Source organism: Cebus imitator, unplaced genomic scaffold, assembly GCF_001604975.1.
Source record: "Cebus imitator isolate Cc_AM_T3 unplaced genomic scaffold, Cebus_imitator-1.0 Scaffold82, whole genome shotgun sequence".
Taxonomy (NCBI): domain Eukaryota; kingdom Metazoa; phylum Chordata; class Mammalia; order Primates; family Cebidae; genus Cebus; species Cebus imitator.
In genome coordinates this window covers 2,616,469-2,623,960 of record NW_016107397.1, presented here as the reverse complement: position 1 = coordinate 2,623,960, position 7,492 = coordinate 2,616,469, and positions in this window count along the sequence as shown.

Here is a 7,492-nt window from a genome sequence, read left to right as displayed (position 1 = left end):
TTACAGGTGCCCGCCAAGATACCTGGCTAATTTTTGTATTTTTCATAGAGACAGAGTTTCATCATGTTGGCCAGACTGGCCTCGAACTCCTGACCTCAGGTGATCTGCCCACTTCGGCCTCCCAAAGTTCTGGAATTACAGGAATGAGCCACCACACCCAACATTATTGCTCTTTTAACAATAACAGAAACGCTCAAAGACTCAGGGTCTGAGGGCGATTAATGACATATGAAAAAGCCAGGCAGTGCCACTGTACTTGGGGTCCAGAGGAAGTTCTGTGTCTGGACAGGGCACTCCCCATAGGTGGGTGTGAAGAGGCTCCGTGAGGTAGTGGCTAGCACATGGGCTCTGGCCATCCTACAGGCCTGAGCTCAAATCGTGGTTCTGGGGCTAACCAGCTGTGTGTCCCCAGGCAAGTGACTTGCCCTCTCTGAGCCTCCATTTCCTTATCTCCCGAACAGCCTCGAAGACAAAGGACGGAGATGATTGTGGGAAGACGCTGCTACTTAGTAGACCTTGTTGATGCCAAGTCTTCCTGGGAGCTCCCACAGCAAGTGCTGTCTGTTTCTCCCTCCAAATTCATGTCATTTCCTACAGGTGTTCACTCACTGCTATGCACGCAGTAGGTGCACTGGGTGGCCCAAAGGTCACGGGCTTTGGAGTTGATTTTTCTGTTTTTGAGACAGAGTCTCCCTCTGTTGCCCAGGCTGGAGTGCAATGGCGCGATCTTGGCTCATTGCAACCTCCGCCTCCTGGATTCAAATGATTCTCCTGCCTCAGCCTCCTGAGTAGCTGGGATTATAGGCACCTGCCACCATACCCGACTACTTTTTGTATCTTTAGTAGTGATGAGGTTTCACCATGTTGGCCAAGCTAGTCTCAAACTCCTGACCTCAGGTAATCTGCCCGCCTCAGCCTCCCTAAGTGCTGGGATGACAGGTGTGAGCCACCGCGTCTGGCGATTTTTTCTCTCTCCAGTAAACATGAACTTCCGGTGGCGGCCGGGGTGCTGGGCATCTGGCCCCACACAGGTGGTGCAGGAGGGCGTCCCTAGGGCCATGCCTTCCTGATGCTGTGCCCTGGGATGGGGGAGGAGTGAGGAGAGCAACACGTGGGAACGTCTGGAAGTGAGACAGAGGGGCTTTGAGAACGGTAGGCTGGAGTATGCAGGGGAGGGCGGGAGAGAAGAGGCCTGAGGCCAGATCCTAAACGGCATTTACAGCGGAGCTGCGGTGCGGTGCTCCATCCGGAACACAGGAGGAGCCACTGGAAGGATCCAAAGCGCTCCGAGGCTCTAAAGGAAAATGTGGCCGGGCATGGTGGCTCATGCCTGTAATCCCAGCACAGTGGGAGACCGAGGAGGGGTGGATCATCTGAGGTCAGGAGTTCGAGACCAGCCTGACCAACATGGAGAAACCCCATCTCTACTAAAAATACAAAATTACCCAGGCGTGGTGGCGCAGGCTTGTAATTCCAGCTACTTGGGAGGCTGAGGCAGGAGAATCGCATGAACCCGGGAGGCAGAAAACGTGGATTATGAGGCCAGGAGTGGAGGCAGAGGGTTGGTAGGAGGCTGCAGCTGTGGTCCAGTTTCAAAAGATGGACAGGGGCAGGGCAGAAGGCTCATGCCTGTAATCTCAGCACTTTGGGAGGTCAGGAATTTGAGACCAGCCTGGCCAACACGGTGAAACCCCATCTTTACTAAAAATATAAAAATTAGATGGGTGTGGTGGCAGGCGTCTAAAATCCCAGCTATTCAGGAGGCTGCGGCAGGAGAATCACTTGAGCCCAGGAGGCTGAGGTTGAAGTGAGCCAAAATCGCTCCACTGCACTCCAGCCTGGGTGACAAAGGGAGACTCCCTCAAAAAAAATGGATGGGAAAGGATTCTGGGGTTATTTATTTATTTTTTAAAGACAGGGTCCTGCTCTATCGCCCAGGCTGGAGTGCAGTGATACAATCACAGCTCCCTACAGCCTTGACCTCCTGGGCTCAAACGATCTTCCCACCCCAGCCTCCTGAGTAGCTGGGACTACAGGCATGCACCACTGAGTTGAGCCAGGGTAACCTTGCGTCCCTTCTCGGCCACTTAGCATCTGTGAGACCTTTGGCACGTGATTGATGTAATTCCTGGCCTCATTTCCTTGTTTCTAAATTGCAATAGTGATGCCTTGTTCCCCAGGTAGCAAGATTTCGTAGCGATTAAAAGAGGACCTATACCACACTTTATAAATAACTGCATAGCTGAGTAAATGGGGACAGAAGGGCCACTCTTCCATACTATAGAATGCCTGTTAATACTTGTACAAGAAAAGGAGGAAACAGGAAAGTCACCATTAGCCAATGATTGTTGCAAATGATATCACTAATGAATGCTAAAATTAATGGACGAAAGTTTCAGCAGAAACAGGATGTGCCTGGTCTCGAAGTATCACCCCAAGATAAGGATTCACTAGCAAGACAAGAGAGACAGTAGCTGTACAGGGAGAAACGACGGGAATCAGAGAGCAAGGCTCACACCGCAAAACGCACACACTGCACTGATGCGTACTGGGCAAGACACCGTCTTTGTGGTATTCTCATCCAAAATGCATACGCTCACTCAGCAAGAGAACACACTGGACCAACTCAAAATCGAGGAAAATTGGACAAAATAGCTGATTGGGGTTAGTCTTCAAAAGTCACTTCCGGCTGGGCGCGGTGGCTCGCGCCTATAATCCCAGCCCTTTGGGAGACTGAGGCAGGTGGATCACCTGAGGTCGGGAGTTCGAGTCCAGCCTGGCCAACATGGCAAAAACCCACCTCTACTAAAAACACAAAAATTAGCCAGGCGTGGCAGCGCACACCCATAATCCCAGCTACCTGAGGCAGAAGAATTGCTAGAACCCGGGAGGCAGAGGTTGCAGTGAGCTGAGATCACGTCACTGCACTCCAGCCTGGGTGACAGAGCAAGACTCCATCTCAAAAAAAAAAAAAAAAAAAAAAAAAAACCAAGTGACTTCCAGGCTGGGTGCAGTGGCTGTGGCTCATGTGTATAATCCCAGCACTTTGGAAGGCTTAGGCAGGCGCATTGCTTGAGCCCAAGTTCAACATCACCCTGGGCAACATAAGGAGACCCCATCTCTACAAAAAATAGCCTAGCGTGGTGGCACATGCCTGTGGTCCCAGCTACTCAGGAAGCTGAGATGGGAGGCTTGCTTGAGGCCAGGAAGTGGAGGCTGCAGTGAGCGATGATTGAGCCACTGCATTCCAGCCTGAGCAACACAGAGACCCTGCCTCAAAAGAGAAAAAAAGTGACTTCCAAAGCGTCCAGGTTATGAAAGAAGACAGACTGAGGAGCTATCACCAACAGCAGGAGGTGACGGAGAAATGACAATTACATGCAACTGGGATCCTGAGAACAGGCTCCTGAGACAGCCATGGAAAAACCAGTGAAACTCAGAGTCTGCAGTTTTCTTAATGGTATTGCACACATGTTGATCTGCTTCTGATTATTGCACTGTGTTTACATAAGACAGTAACTTTAGGGAAAGCTGGGTGTGAACTATACAGAAACTCTATTTGTACAACTTTTCAGTAAAACTAAAATTATTAATAATTTAAAATAAAAAAGGGCTTTTTTTAAAAAAGGACTGTATCAGTCATTCTTAGCCTTAGAGACGCATTTGATCACCAAGAAACCAAGAGAGGTGTGTGCCCTTGGGCCTTGCTTTTTTTTCTTTTTCTTTTTCCTTTTTTTTTTTTGAAACAGGGTTTTGCTGCATTGCCCAGGCTGGTCTCAAACAACCCTCTTGCCTCGGTCTCCCAAAGTGCTGGGATTACAGGCATAAGCCACCACACCTGTCCTCGTATTTTTTTTCAAATTACTAGTTTTTAGAGACAGGGTCTCACTCTGTCACCCAGGCTGGAGTGCAGTGATGCAGTCATAGCTCACTGCAAACTCCGACTCCTGAGCTCAAGCGATCCCCCGACTTCAGCCTCCCAAAGTGCTGGGATTACAGACATGAGCCATTGCACCGGCCTGATTTAGGATTTTTAAAGATTACTCTGGAAAGCAACATGATTACTCAGGCTGCCAGGGGGAGGCTGGTCCAGGGGGGATGAGTTGGGAGGCTCTAAGATCTGTCCAGGAGAGGGACGATTGGTGGCCTCGAGCAGAAAGGTGGCGACAGAGGAGGAGTTGAACTCATTGAAACTGGCATCCCATTGAGCTGAGGTTTGGGGTAAGCAGTGCCCTGGCCGCCCAGCTCCTCAGAAGAGCAACTGCCCTTTCATTTATTATTATTATTGTTATTTTTGAGATGGAGTCTCGCTCTGTCGCCCAGGCTGGAGCGCAGTGGCACGATCTCAGCTCACTGCAGCCTCTGCCTCCCAGGTTTAAGCGATTCTCCTGCCTCAGCCTCCCAAGTATCTGGAATTACAGGTGCCCACCATCATGCCTAGCTAATTTTGTATTTTCAGTAGAGATGGGTTTTCACCATGTTGGCCAGGCTGGTCTCAAACTCCTGGCCTCAAGTGATCCACCCGCCCCCCCTCGGCCTCCTACAGTGCTGGGATTACAAGCATGAGCCACCGTGCCTGGCCCACAACTGCCCTTTCAGATCCAGCCAGCACCTACTTGCTAGCGCCTCCCGCATGCCAGTCCTCCAGCCCGGCATGGGCACAGGCTCCCCTCCTGCAGCCACCCATATGCCTGAACGTACCACATCCCTCATACTGATGGCAGAACTAAAGCTCAGATAGAAGAAGACACTCAGCCAGCATCACACAGCTTGAGGAACTCAGGACAGCCTGTCCCACTGCCCCAGGCTGGGTCCCCAGTCAGGACCTACCACTTCCTCTGAGCCTGGAGGATGAGAGGAGGCATTCGCAGAAAGCCATCCAGCATTCCAAGCAAACAAGGGCAAGACTGATCTCCAGAGCCAAGCTGGGCCCACATAACCAAAGAGGGCAATACTGTCATCTCCAGGGTGCCTGGGCCTCAGCCCTGAGAGGTCGTTCTACCTGCCTAGCCTGATCCTCGAATTCCTAGATAGCCAGGGAAGCCAGGTTCCCAGTAAAGAAATTCTTACTAAGGTGTGAATGGCTGATAGCCAGTCCTTACCTGAAAGGGAGTAAGAGCACGAGGATACTGGGCTCCAGAAGCAAAAGAAAGGGGAAGGTACTAAAAATAAAATCTTTGGCCAGGTGCGGTGGCTCATGCCTATAATCCCAGCACTTTGGGAGGCCAAGGAGGGCAGATCATTTGAGGTCAGGAGTTCGAGACCCAGCTTGGCCAATACGGCGAAACCCTGTCTCTCCTGCAATACGCAAATTAGCTGGGCATGGTGGCGGGTGCCTGTAATCTCAGCTACTCAGGAGGCTGAGGCAGGAGAATCGCTTGAACCCGGAAGGTGGCAACTGCAGTGAGCTGAGATCACACCACTGCACTCCAGGCTGGCCAACAGAATGAGACTCCATCTCAAATAAAAAAAAACAACCCTGGAGCCTTTCCTATTTTACAGCCTTTTTGCACCTGGAGCTCCTTGGGGCTCAGTTACTAGCTGCAAACTCCTTCGCTTAATTCTTCAAATCAGCAACAGATGGAGGAACTCAGCTTCCAGCCCAGCCCCACCTAATACTGGAGTCCCGTCCACAGTGTCCCCTCCTGGCTTGGACGCCTCCAGTGACAAAGCCTTATTATGTTCATTAAGAAACTTTGTGTTATTTAACAGCATTGCTATAGCACAACATCCCTTTGCGCAGGTGAGCAACAAGCCATAGATATAAAGCAAACATGGATGGATCTATTGGTTTCCCTTTTACAGATGGGGAAACTGAGGCACGGGGAGGTGAAGGCATTGCCCAAGGTCACCCAGGAAAGAACAGAGCTGGGATGTAAACCAAGGCAGGGCTCCTGGTTCCTGAAACTCTCCAGTGTGATCTGAAGGCCCCAGACCCTAGCCTGTTGACTGCATCATTAGCTACTCCCCAAGTTAAGTGTGGTCTCCCAAAGGCCACTGCCAGTACCCTGCCATGTGCCCCAGGAGGAAGCGGGGTCTTCCTGACCCAACTTGGAGCATGCACTTGGAGTCTTCAATCAAGACAGCCTGGAAACCAGAAATGAGGGCAACATGGGTGACTCAGTGGCCCCCAAATGCATGCCACCATGCCCTCCCTGGATCCACACGTCTTCTCCCCTCCCCTCCCCTCCCCTCCAGCCACTCACATGCTGTGTGTTCTCAGCATCCCTGGCAGGGACCTCTGTCTCGGATCACGAGATGAATAAGAGAAGGTGGCTGTTGGCTGGGCACAGTGGCTCACACCTGTAATCCCAGCACTCTGGGAGGCCGAGGCAGGTGGATCACCTGAAGTCAGGAGTTCAAGACCAGCCTGGCCAACATGGTGAAACCCTGTCTCTACTAAAAACAAAAATTAGCTGGGTAGGGTGGTGCATGACTGTAGTCCCAGATACTCAGGAGGCTGAGGCAGGAAAATCGCTTGAACCCAGGAGATAGAGTTTGCAGTAAGTCAAGATCACATCACTGCACTCCAACCTGGGCGACAGAGCAAGACTCCATCTCAAAAAAAAAAAAAAAAAAAAGGAGAGAGAGAGAGAGAAGGAAACTGTCTTGCTTTTGACCACAGAGCCGGATGGGTGGGTGGGAGATGACGTAATGAGAGCACACGGCCCTCCTAGTCACAGGCCAGGTTTAAGATGAGGCCTCAGCTGGGCATGATGGCTCACACCTGTAATCACACCCATAATCCCAACACTTTGGGAGACTGAGGCAGGAGTATCACTTGAGCCCAGGAGTTCAAGGCCAGCCTCGGCAACATAGTAAGACCCCCCCCCATCTCTGCAAAAAAAAAATTTTTTTTTAATTAGCCAGGCATGGTGGCACATGCCTGTAGTCCCAGCTACTCAGGAAGTAAGGCGGGATGATCTCCCGAGCCCAGAAGGTTGAGGCTACAGTGAGCTGTGATAATGCCACTGCACTCCAGCCTGGGCAACATAGCAAGACCCCATGTATATATAAATAAAATATATATAATAATAATTGTTTTTGAGATGGAGTCTCACTCGGTTGCCCAGGCTAGAGTGTAGTGATACAATCTCAGCTCACTGCAACCTCCACCTCCCGGGTTCAAGTGATTTCCTGCCTCAGCTTCCTGAGTAGCTGGGGTTATAGGCACGCAGAACCACGCCTGGCTAATTTTTGCATTTTTAGTAGAGATGGGGCTTCACCATGTTGGCCAGGCTGATTTCGAACTCCTGACCTCAGGGGATCCACCCTCCTCGGCCTCCTAGAATGTCGGAATTACAGGCGGTGAGCCTCTGTGCTGGCCTAATAATAATTTTTAAAAGATAAGGTCGGGCCGGGCGCGGTGGCTGAAGCCTGTAATCCCAGCACTTTGGGAGGCCGAGGCGGGTGGATCACGAGGTCAAGAGATCGAGACCATCCTGGTCAACATGGTGAAACCCCGTCTCTACTAAAAATACAAAAAATTAGC